This window comes from Crocodylus siamensis, chromosome 7 (assembly GCF_052110815.1).
Source record: "Crocodylus siamensis isolate JL-2025a chromosome 7, ASM5211081v1, whole genome shotgun sequence".
In the NCBI taxonomy this organism is placed as follows: Eukaryota; Metazoa; Chordata; order Crocodylia; family Crocodylidae; genus Crocodylus; species Crocodylus siamensis.
The window spans coordinates 92,865,302-92,878,063 of NC_143401.1; the positions used below are offsets into that span (position 1 = coordinate 92,865,302).

The window sequence follows — 12,762 nt, forward strand, 5'->3', positions numbered from 1 at the left end:
CACTAGAAACATAACAAGAGGGCTATCCCTGCGCCAAGCAAATTAGGTATGTAAAATGCACAAGTAATGAGAGTCCACCAAATTCAACTGTCCTAGTGGCAGGGACCAAAAAGGGTTGGGGCAAGTTCTGGGATATAGTTTTCAAAGTTTCCATTTAAATCAGAAACTTTGAGAATCAGTCCGCAGTGGAATAAAACATAATTTACCTTGGCTTTTTCCAGGCATTCCTGGGGAGAGGCTGTAAATCAGGAGCTATCCGGCAGACTTTGCAGGGACTATAAACAGTTGTTTAAAGGTTAATTTATACTAATCTATCTGCAGAATGACCTCCACAAATCCTGCTGATTGGGGCACTCTGAACGGGCACTTATTCTTGCATCATTTTTTCCCTCCACAGTTCACCTTTGAAGGAGGTTACATGTTGGACCTGCCCCTTAATGATGATGAGGATTGATTTCTATTGCATCTAAAATGTGCAAGGTCTTTCCGATCTGCTTGAGGATGTCTTTTTGACTTCAGTGGAGTGCAGCCATTGGAGAGGCCGTGGGCTTCCGCCCAGTCTTTACTTGCAATGTGTCATAAAACAAACCTACAGAACTGCCTATAGGATTTCAGATGGACTTTTAATTAACTGGTTGTTTAGTGTATGTAAAACAAATTGCAGTTGAACTGCTGCCTCAGGGAAGCATATGCTATTAAATGTCAGTAGGTATGTCCAGTGTGACCATTTGGTATTTAAATCCTCCCTTGCTGAGTGCGGGGGAGCTTTTGTCTGCAACAGAATGGTACAGTCACTGTAATACTGTAGTCTGGTTAATAACTGAACGATCTGGCTTAAATGTCCCCGATCCAAAATGAACTGAACCCCTGCTAATTTTGCTCATACTGATGAACCGTTGCTGATCTCTTCCTCTTTCTGTCAGAACGTCCTTCCACTATTTTTTCCCCAGTTTATTAGACTCTCACAGGATGAGACTGTGCCAGGCTCTGGCAGACTGTTCATTTCTGCTTCTGAGAAGTTTGCTCACTCATTGGATTAGATGTCTAAGGAAATATATATTTTTCTCCACTGGTAGCTCAGATGTAGCCTGAAATTGTGGTGGTCAAATGTCACCGTTATGTCATAGCGGTCACTTAAATAAATTGAGCTACCATCTTTGGCTGTATCTGATAGGCAAGTGTCCACACCCCTGAATGATCAATGATAATTGGGTAGTCACTGAGAACACTAGCATCAGGGAGGTCTCTGAGCAAGACAGGAGCACGGTGCTGTGAAGGGAATGCGTGTTGCCCATCTTGTGCATGTGAATGTGAGAATAACTGTGCTTTTCTCAGCCTCTAAGTCTGATATCTGACCTCTTCCATCAAGTCCTCTTCCATCAGGTAGCAGTGGTGTAGCCACGATGCTGTAGGGTTTGTGCAAGAAGCCAGATTTGTTCGGCCATATCTGTTATTGGACCAGGTTTATAGTTGGGAGAGGTGTGCACAGACAAGCATATATACACATAAAATGCCCTTCCTCACATCTGGCAAGGAGGCAAATGTCGCCTAAGTGAAATACCAATCAGAAAAGCTACTTTTGTTAGCCTCATTATGCAAATGAAAGGGGTTACTTAAAAAGGGAAGGAAGCAGAAACCAGTGGAGCAACAAGTCTTGCTTCCTCCTTTTCCTCAAACTTATACTGTCTCCTCCTCTTGCCTGCTCTACTTAAGATGAAACCACAAGAGACACTAAGAAGACTAAAAGACTTCTCAGCAGAGGCAAAGAAATTGTACACTAATTAACCAAATGGACCTTTGTTTGTATTAGTAACCAGTAGGGGCAAAAGGCTTATGGCTATGCTGGAATGAATGAATCTGATTGCAGGAGCTAAATAGTCCCAGGGTCTCAGTTATGGGTGGGAGACCACACTGCAACCCCAAGTGCGGTAGGCATAAGCCAAGGAGCGAAAGGTGAACAACTGATGAATTTTAGATCACAGCAATTTGATGAGAAGAAAGTTTTCACTTCATTTTATTGTTGCTGCTGAGTCAATGGATGAGATTATGATAAATGCAAAGGGAGCGTCTGTTCTCGTGCTGGTGTAATTCCAGGGCAACCTTAGTAAAGTCTGTGGAGTCACTTTAATGTCAGTGAGGCCACAAGGCAGATGAGGTTCTTTGAGTAAATCCAATATCATTTAGTAGACCAACTCAATAGTTAGAAAAATTCTTCTTAGCAAGCTTTCAGGCACAAACACCCTTTGTCAGGCTGAAGTGTGAAGCTACAATTCAGTTGAGGGAATCTTAAAACTCACTTAACATACCAGAGCCTTTGGAGCTAGTGTCATATATAGGGTTATGGGTTCAGTACTTAAGGGCAGAAAAGATGGTGGCTGGCAAGATGTTCTTATAAAGAGTGCATTGCATTTCTACAGAAGAGCCATAAGACTGAGGCTAGACTCAGCACTACTCTTTACCGTCAGTGTCCTACAGGTGGAAAGCCTGCCTTGGCAGGAGGCTGAAGCAAGGGAAGCAGTCTTCCTCTGCTGGCTCCCTCTCTTTGTAACTTCTTGCTTCCTTTGTCATGGCAGAAAACCCTATTGACCATCTAAAGGCTAACGAGTGAGAAGTGCCCTTCATGAGCTACTGAGTTCCAGGTTATCACAGGAAACTGCCAACTGCAGCGAGCCCAGCTCTGACGAAGTGCAAGGTAGATCTGTCTCCTCCTGCACGAAGTCTCTGTCTGGTCAATAGGGTGTCCCAAATTTGATCTGCACCTTGGGGCTGAAGGTCAGCCTGATGAGGTCATATCTTTTGTCCACATGTATAACGATGAGTGATACATATATATGTAAGTATGCATATATCACATATATACGTGTGTGTGTATCTATATCTATATCTGTATCTCTATGGTGGAGCCTATTGGCAACTTTGGCCAGCAGAAGGGGACGTCTTTTCCATGAGGCAGTAGAAGAAGGGATCTCAACCCATCTGTAGCTTGCCCCCATTTTGAAGGGTTATTTTACTGGTGCTTATTCAATCAGTTGATTTACACGAACCCTGAATGCCAAAACCTAGATTCTCAGCTACTGTCAATCTATGTAGCCCCCAAGATTCTCATTAATTACTTTCTTTCCCAAAGATCCCTTGTGTTTTATTTCTAGACAGTGCTAGAAGTTGATGCAACAACACAGAGAACTGCTCTAAACCATTTCCAGGCCGTATTTTTTTAAATAGCTTTTTTTATTGAGTAACTATAACACAGTGTGACGCATCGGATCATTACATGAAACCATAATCATAACACATACAACAGATGTAATAAGAAGTTATTGAAGTTACCGTATAACAGATACTCCTTTTACAAATGGGATAATAATTTATACCGAAACAAACATCTGCCTAACTGAATTGACATCAAGAGGTAATAAGACATTGTGTTTTGTTAGCGTCTTCGCTGTAAATATTGGAGAATATTGTTTTGGCAACTTCTTACTTGTCTGATTCATTAATTTTAATGTTATTTTAAAAATCCCTGACAGTTACATATGCTAAATACCATACACAGTAAATCCCTTTCCCTTCTGCTGGAAAAAATAAAGAATTGGGGGTATGAAGCATGTGCATACAATGTGGTATAGAATATGAAATAAAATATATAAAATATATTCAACATGTGGCCACCTACAAATTCATCACAGGGGTGCAGCAAGGAATAGGAGACACTCTGTTTACCAGGACACCCCTTGAAATAACTAGGAGCAATGGCCACAAACTGAAGGGGAGCAGATTTAGGTTGGACATCAGAAAGAACTTCTTTACCGTAAGGGTTGCCAGAACCTGGACTAGGCTTCCAAGCGAGGTGGTGCTCTCCCCTACCCTGGGGGTCTTTAGAGGAGGCTGGACATGCGCCTGGCTGGGGTCATCTGAGCCCAGCGCTCTTTCCTGCCCAGGGCAGGCGGTCGGACTCCATGATCTGCTAAGGTCCCTTCCAACATTAACATCTACAAATCTATGGATCTATATAAATATGTGAAGATATATTTATAAAAGTATAAAAGGGCATAGGGAAATACTAGAAGCAGGTTTATACAAAAAGGACAATAAAAATAAAGATCAGATGTCCAGCAGATGCCACTTCAGTCAATGGAGTTATAGGAAGTAAGGATCTGACTCTTTAGAGTCTATGCCTATACCACAGATGAACATGGTAAATTGCTTCTGATCTAGAGAGATTAGACTAGATGCAACGGGTACCAAACAAAGATGCAAAGGATGTCAAAACAAATAGCAAAAGGTTCTTTGGTCGTATCAATAAAAAGAGAGCAATGGAAGGAGAGATGGGGCCATTATGCAGTGAGAGAAGGGAGGAATTCATGATAAATCTAGTCAAGTTTCAAAAGCTAAAGTAATACTTTGTTTCGCTTTTCAAGAACGAGAGTGATGCTCGCCATGGGGTCAAAGGCAGGAGGCCTAACTTGAATGATTAAATGGGAATGGAAAATACCACAGTGAAGGTGGAAGCAAAACTCAAATATTTTAAAATGCTCTCTTCTTAGGAGGGGCTGGGTAATCTTCATCCCAGAGTTTTAAAAGAGCTACCACATTAAATCACTGGTCCTGTAGCAAGAGTGGATAATATATCTATCAAATTGGATATGAGGAGGGAGTAATGAATATGGTACTTATATTTCATTAAAGGGGAAAAAGTGATTCAGGCATCTACATGCCCATTAGTGTGGCTAACTGAGAGAGGGCAACATGCATTTTTTTGAAAGGGGAAATATCACGCTGGAGGGAAATGTCTAATATAGTTACTTTAGGATCAATCTCATGGTCGATCATGTGAAATACAGTCATTCATGACCTTGACACAAAAAAAGCAGGAGAATTACCATCAGATAAGCAAGGTTCCAGAACAGCCTTCCAAGAGGCAACATTGGGGGCAAAAAAATGTAACTATTCTTAGACCAATCTTGATGAGTTTATGAGTAGGATTACAAAATGGGATTGCCTGTAAAAACAGGGGACTGGTCTTGAGGACCTAAGATGAGCTTTGGTGGCTAACTGAAGATTGGCAGAAATGGCAGATGCCAACTAGTGTCTGGATAAAATGTCATCTGGACAGGCTGAAAATTGGATTTCTTTCTTTCCAGGAGAAAAACAAAGTAGTCAGACCAAGGAACTGCAAGACAGGGCATCTAGAGAAGAGAAAAGGGAAGAATTTGAGATAAGAAATGAAGAAGAATGGCTTTGTTAGAAGCCCCAGAAATAAAGAATATAATCACTTTGGACATGTGCAAGATGTAAGCTGGAAACGTAAAGGTGGAGGAGGTGTGAGTCAACAATCAAGTCCGTCCAGCACAGGGTGAGTAATTATAGAGTTTGATTATTTCAGTACATAGATGAGAAATTATAAATAGCTGCTAAAATTATAGGAACAGAAACTGCAGTTGTTCAGTCTTGGTTTCTTCCAGCACCAAAAAACCATCATGTCAGACAGCAGCAATAAAAGAAAAATAGATTCCTTATTGATTTGTGATATAAACCCTTCTGTCTGCACCCTGAATCTTTGCATCTTCTTGCAAACCATCTGATGTCGGTCGCTGCTGCAAGCAAACTCTCAGACCCATAGGGCAATGATCTGATCTAGGACACTATTTTCTATGGCCCTATATTTTCTGATTCATTCAAGGGAAAGGAAATAAATATGGTGTGGAGTGAAGCTGTCCAAGGGGAGTTACTGAGTTTGGAAAGAGATGCTCGCTGTTCTCTTCCCATCAACACCGTTGGTACTAACTGGCATGCATACATACAAGTTCCAAGCCCAGATGGCAAAGACCAAATGGGAAGACTGATGCCTTACTGATCTCCAGAGACGGTTCTGTTTAGAGGCTTGATCTGCATGTGCAATACAAGGACTAAATCCTGGAGGGCAGTAATGAGTGTAACCCCATTGAATGCAGGGAGGTATGTTGAATTACACCAGCTAAAGTTCATCTTATCACTTTGTCATCTTCTGGGACAATCTTTGTCATCTTCCAAGATTTTCAAACTGGAACCATTCATGAACACTTGAATACACTTGAAAAATATGCTTCTTTGAAACGCTGGTGTTTGTGGATGATTTATTCAATCACATTTTGTCCACCAGTCAACCAGAATGGATTTGTTTCCAACTCTCACCTACCTCCAGCTTTGATAAGAGCTGTGATTTGTGTTAGATCCAGTGTCTGGGCTATTTCAATAATGGACCTCGAACAAAGCCCAAAATAAAAACACCTACCAATCTGGGGACAGTTTTATTTCAAATGTAACTGCAGGTTTGAACTTCAGGAATTGGATGCATCTCACTTCAGAACGCAGCTCCTGAAATATCACATTCCCATGTCAAAGGTCTCAAAAAAGGGCAGATCATTTCAATCACCAACTCACCCCTGCTGCTCAGAATTAATTAAACCAGCAATCAAATGAGCATGGCTTGATGATTATTAGCCTCTTGATTTCATAGACATTATTTCATAGACGTTAGGGCTGGAAGGGACCTCGGGAGATCATCGAGTCCAGCCCCCTACCCAAAGGGCAGGAAGTCAGCTGGGGTCATAGGATCCCAGCAAGATAAGCATCCAATTTACTCTTGAAGGTGTTCAATGTAGGTGCTTGAACCACCTCCGCTGGCAGACTGTTCCAGACCTCGGGGGCTCGGACAGTAAAGAAATTCTTCCTTATGTCCAGCCTAAAACGGTCTTGCAGGAGTTTGTGACCATTCGACCTCGTCATCCCTTGGGGCGCTCTGGTGAACAGATGTTCCCCCAGATCCTGGTGGTCACCCCTGATAAACTAATAGGTGGCCATCAGATCACCCCCGAGCCTGCGCTTTTCCAGGCTAAAGAGTCCCATGGCTCTCAGCCTGTCATCGTAAGATCTGTTCTCCTGACCTCTGATCATGCGCGTGGCTCTCCTCTGGACTCTCTCAAGCTTCTCCACATCCTTTTTGAATTGTGGAGCCCAAAATTGGATGCAGTACTCCAGCTGCGGCCTCACCAAGGCCGAGTACAAGGGGAGAATGACATCCCAGGATTTGCTCGAGAAGCATCTATGGATGCACGCCAGCATTTTGGTCGCTTTACTAGCCGCAGCATCACATTGGAGGCTCATGTTCATCTTGTGGTCAATGATGACCACCAAGTCCCTTTTATCCATAGTGTTAGTCAGCATAGCACTGCAGAGCCTATAAGGATGCTGGAGGTTTTTCCTCCCAAGGTGGAGAACCTTGCGTTTTTCAGTGTTGGTTCTTGTTCGTCCATTCCCTGAGCCTGTCAGGGTCAGCCTGGATCGCCTTCCTGTCCTCAGGTGTGGATGCTTTGCCCCAAAGTTTGGTGTCATCGGCGAACTTGGCCAGTCCACTCCTGACTTCAGTGTCCACATCGTTAATGAAGATGTTGAACAGTATGGGTCCCAGGACAGAGCCTTGAGGGACCCCACTGGTCACAGGGCACCATGATGAGTGACTGCCATCAATCACAACCCTCTGGGTCCGACCACGGAGCCAATTTCCCAGCCAGCGGATCGTGGTGGAGCCAAGGCCACAACTGGGCAGTTTGGCCAAGAGGTGATCATGGGATACCAGATCAAAAGCTTTTTTGAAGTCAAGATATATGACATCAATCTCTTCTCCCTTGTGCAGGTGATAGGTCACCTAGTCATAGAAGGAAATGAGATTGGTCAAACAAGACCTACCTGCAACAAACCCGTGCTGGCTGTCCCTTAGGATGTTAGCCTGGGCCAGTCCCTCAAGGATGGCCTCCTTAATAAACTTTTCTAAGATCTTCCCCAGGATAGAAGTCAGGCTAATGGGCCTGTAGTTAGCCGGATCCACTCTCCTCCCTTTCTTGAAGATCGGCACCACATTGGCCTTCTTCCAGTCTTCTGGCACTACACCAGAGCGCCAGGAGTTTTCAAAGACCTGTGCCAGGGGCTGGGCTATGACGCTCGCCAGCTCCTTGAGTACCCTGGGGTGCAGATTGTCAGGGCCAGCTGACTTGAAGGTCTCCAGCTTCTCAAGGTGTTCCTTCATAAGGTCAGCATTTATGGAGGGTAGGGGATCCCCCTCACCCAGATTTCCCTGTCCCATAGCAGGCATGGGCATCCCGTGTGACTGATGAAAGACTGACGCAAAGTACATATTTAATAGGTTGGCTTTTTCCTGGGCGTCAGTTGCCAGTTGCCCCATCTGGTTTAGCAGGGGTCCAACATTGCCCTTGCTTTTCCTCCGACTCCCCACATATCTGAAAAAGGACTTTTTGTTGTCCTTGATGCCTGAACCTAGTTGGAGTTCAGTTGCAGCCTTGGCTTTCCTGGTTTGCTCCCTGCAGGACTGGACCAGCGTGGAGTAATCCTCCTTGGAGGTGAATCCCATCCTCCATCCTTTGTAGGCTTTCCTTTTAAGCCACAGGAGGTCCGCTAGGTCCCTGGAGAGCCAGGGGGGCTGCTGTGCCTTCTTGCTCCCTTTCCTCCGTGTTGGAATAGATTTAGCTTGTGCATTGTGCATTGTAATCAAGATTACAAATTCTATGCAAAAACTTCCACACATGGTGTAAGTCTTCAAATATATATAATGTGGTTCACGAGGGACAGTAATTGATTGCTCTCCATGACTACCAATGGTGTGAAAAAAAGGAACTGGATTAATTTGCAGCAAAGAAGATTTTGAACTCCTTTAAAATGTTTTAATTATCAGGACATGGAAGCACTGGACCATGTTACCAAGGGATGCTATGTTATTTCTACCATAGCACAGGTTAGACAATTGTGTCATGGATAGTCTTAGGTACCTTGATCCTATCTCAAAGCACAGGGTTGAACAAACTGACCTTTTGAGGTTCCTGCTAAGCCAACATTTCTACGATTCTCTGTCTGATTTATAACAGCTGAGGTTCTGCCCCTTATATAGAAAGACTGAACATGTTGCTCATATATTTGTGCCTAAGCAGGGTTTCTTTGCCTGCAGAGATCATGATTCATATAGGAGTATGGGCTACCATGGGAAGGCAAATCTAAGGGCAAAGGGAGCACAGGAAAATTGCTTGTACATTAAGGGGATCATATTAAGGGCACAGGAGCATGGTATCTGTTGAGGGATCACCATGTAAGGGCATGGCCCATGACATCCTGATGACATTCACCTGTCCATTGTTGTCAGGAATGCCTTGACCAACCAGCCAGACTCTAGTCCCCACCTAGTTCTTGCTTGCCACGACTTGATGGATTGTTCTTTTGGGAGGTGATGTTGTCTTTACGAGTCCGGTTATGGTGCAAGACACCCTCCAAGTGGGGCTCCAACCTCCTCTTTCACTCCAGCCATGCACCTCCCAGTTGTTATCATGGTATCAGGTATAATCTGGAACATATGCATGTGGTTGGCCTAGCCGTTTTCTCTAACTTAGGGCCAATTATCATTCTTCTCATAAAGAGAAGTCTTTAAACTGTCTAGAACTCAGACCCAGACTAGTTTGCCTGGCCTGATAAATCAAACTAGTCCTACCCCTCTTCTTGTCTTTTATGCCTCTCTTTTCCAAGGCTGGATGCCTGGAGTCCAGTTGCCCTGTAGGGCTTTCTTCACTCAGAAGGATAAGTGGGGAAAAAAATTGCCCTGGGGAAATCCTCCCTTTTTTTAGTGAGCAGAGAATGAAACACCAAAAAAATGAACTCATTGCTTCTGCTGCTGCCACTCCACAGGTGTGGGTCCGTTAAGCCACAATCCCTCTTTGAATGGCTAGGCTTCACTCTTGGGCTCCATTAATTATCCTCATTAACGCAAGACAATGCCCTCATGGGGCTACACAGTCTCCTGATCCACACTGCCAGTGAAACTCAAAAGAAGAAAGAAACTCTCCTGTATATTCAGGTTCCTCTCCTCAGTCCACAAGCTTCAGGCTTTTAACTCTCACTGCTGCTGTGATTGACAGACACTCACACTCACAGAGCACCTAGACCAACTTGGTCTCAAGCCCCGCTCCCGGGGAATAGCCTCGTTGCTCTCAACCAGAGCTTCCATCCTGCTGATGTTCTCTCTCCTCCCTGCCCTCCTTCCCCAGGGAGACCACCCTGTCAGAAGTAGCCCCAGAGCACCAGGAGGAGCCAATGTGATGCACCCAATACCCTGGTAACTTCAGTCTCGGGCATGTCGGGAGTTCCCTCCTCAGTGTCCTCACTGCCTCTCAGGTAAACCCCGGCCAGGTTCATCTTTCTCCATTGAAGAGGCACTGCCAGTCTCTTCACAGTATCCCACTGCACAAGAAGGCTAGAAAGCACAGAAAGAGACACATTTGGCTCAACCACAAGCTCAATCACATGCAACTTAGAAAAAAATCTTATAAAAAATAGTAAATTTGACTGTATTATTAAGGGTGTGCTCAAGAACGTAATGAAAGCATGTAAGGAAGGACAAGGCACAAACTGTGGACAGCTAGCTAGTGGCATAAAAGTAAAAAAATAAACCAAAAAAGTATTGTATAAAGGTTAGGTGGAAGAAGAAGTCCAAGAAATATGTACCTCTGTTGGTGAATGAAGTAAGGAAGCTGGTAATGAACAACGAGGAGAAGACTGAATTGTTCAAAACCTTTTTTACTCAGGCTTCACAGAAAAGGTCAGCTGTCAGATGACTAGCACAATTAACTTCAGAGATCTCAGCCTGGAGTATGGGGAAGAAAACAAGGTAGGAATTACTTAGAGAAGCCTAATGCTTTCAAATCAGCAGGGCCTGATGATGAGATTCATCCTAGCGTACTCAAGGAATTGTCCGAAGAAGTTTTGGCACGGAGGCTGGGTATGCACAACAATTAGCTCCTATGGGTAAAGTTCCAGAAGACTATAAAGGGCAAATATTATGCCCATATTTTAAAAAAAACGGGAAAAGGCACTACAGACTATTCAGTCTAACTCTGATACCTGGAAAAATATTAGACTGTAACATCAAGTCATCAATTTGTAAGTACTTGGAGGATAACAAGATGAGAAGTAATAGACAACATGGATTTGTTGAGAGCAAGTCATGCTTCGTCAACCTGATTTCTTTCTATGACAAGGATAGGCATTGCAGAGGAGGGGAGAAATAGATGGGATGCATTTCAAATTTAGAAAGGCTTTTGTCACTGGCTCCAATGACACTGTCATAAGTAAGCTAAGGAAATATGATCTAGATGAAATTACTGTAAGGTGGATATGAAAGTGGTTGGATGATTGTGTTCAAAGAATAGTCATCAATGGCTCATTGTAAAACTGGAAGGAGGTATCAAGTGGGGCTCCCCAGGGGTCTGTCCGGGGTCCAGTACTTTTCACTATCTTCATTAAGGACTCGGATGATGGAAATGAGAGTATAATTATTCAGTATCCTTGGTGCTGGTGACACCAACCTGAGTTGGGTTATAGGCACTTTAAAGGATAGGATTAGGATTCAAAATGACCTTGATAATTGAGAAAAATAGTCTGACATATACAGGATGAAATTCAATAGGGACAAAAGCAAAGTACTATAAAGGAAGAATCAAGTTCACAAATATACAATGGGGAATGAATGGCTTGGCTGAAGCACTATAGAAAAGGATTGGGATCACAAGGTAAAAAATGAATGGTTAATATATTCTCATTGGAAAAAAAGGTAATGGCATACTGGACTAACAGGTTTTGCTAATTAACATACTATATAAGCAGTAGTATCATAAGCACATCATGGGAAGTGATTCGTTCACTGTGTTCAGTAAAGGCAGTATTTCATTTTGAGTATTGTGTCCAGATCTTGGAATGACACTTTAACAAGGCTCAGCCTGGAGATGCCTCTAATTTGTCATTAGAAAGAGTCCAGAAGAGGGCTACAAAAGCAATTCAAGCTCTAGAAAGCAGGCCCAAAACAAAGGTTGGACAAAATAGGATGATTTGATCTAAAAAGGAGATGATTGAGGGGGGATTTGATAACAGTCTTCAATAATAAAAAGAGTTGCTGTAAAGAGGATGGCAATCAATTACTCCCTACTTCCCCTGGAAATAGGACTAGAAGTAACCAACTTAAAAGGCAACATGGGAGAATTAGGTTACATATTAGGAAGAACTTTCTAACTAGACAGTGCCTAAGCACTGGAACAGATTACCTAGAGAGGCTGTGGAATTTGCATCCTGGGAAGTTTTTAAGAGCAAATTAGGCAAACATTTGTCTGGGATAGATTAGAAAGGAATGATGCTGCCTTGAACAGGGGTTTGGTCTGGATGAGCTCCTGAGGTCTCTTCCAGTCCTAATTCTTCATTGTTCTATTTTTTCTCTTTGCTATAAGGTGTTTGTATCTTCTTGCTGTTGCTAATACAGGTTGCTGATCCACTCTTAGAAACAGGACTATACCCCTTACATCCCATATACCCCTTTCTGAAGGTGTTCCAGAAAGCAGTCTGTTACCAGGCCTCTTACGGTAAGGAAATAGTGTTGCATAAAGTTTGAAGTAATTGAGGAATGGTCCAGACCTAGTGTTTAACAAAGTCAATAGAAACCCCACCCTTGAAGTATCTGAGGTGGTGCAGGCCTTGGAGAGATGCTAAATAAGCATGACTCTCATTTCAGGTCATGAGAGTGGAAGGGCCTACAAAATCACATTAGGTTTTGCTAGCTCACTGACTCAGGTCCTAAAGTTTTGTGGGTTATTATTGATGAAACCTGCCTCTATAAACAGCTTGTCACCATTTTTGTGACTGCCAATGATATTCCTGAATGAAGTGTTGTTTCTAGAGTTC

The 12,762-nt window shown here is 43.2% G+C and overlaps 1 long non-coding RNA gene across 1 annotated transcript in view; it reads left to right on the top strand.

The window, feature by feature from the left end:
* The first annotated feature begins 5,194 nt into the window (after window positions 1–5,194).
* LOC149860139 (uncharacterized) overlaps window positions 5,195–12,762 on the top strand; it is a 64,345-nt gene continuing 56,777 nt past the window's right edge. Inside the window, exon 1 of the long non-coding RNA XR_016443599.1 lies at window positions 5,195–5,353. This is a non-coding gene — a long non-coding RNA (uncharacterized LOC149860139). The remainder of the gene's footprint in view (window positions 5,354–12,762) is intronic.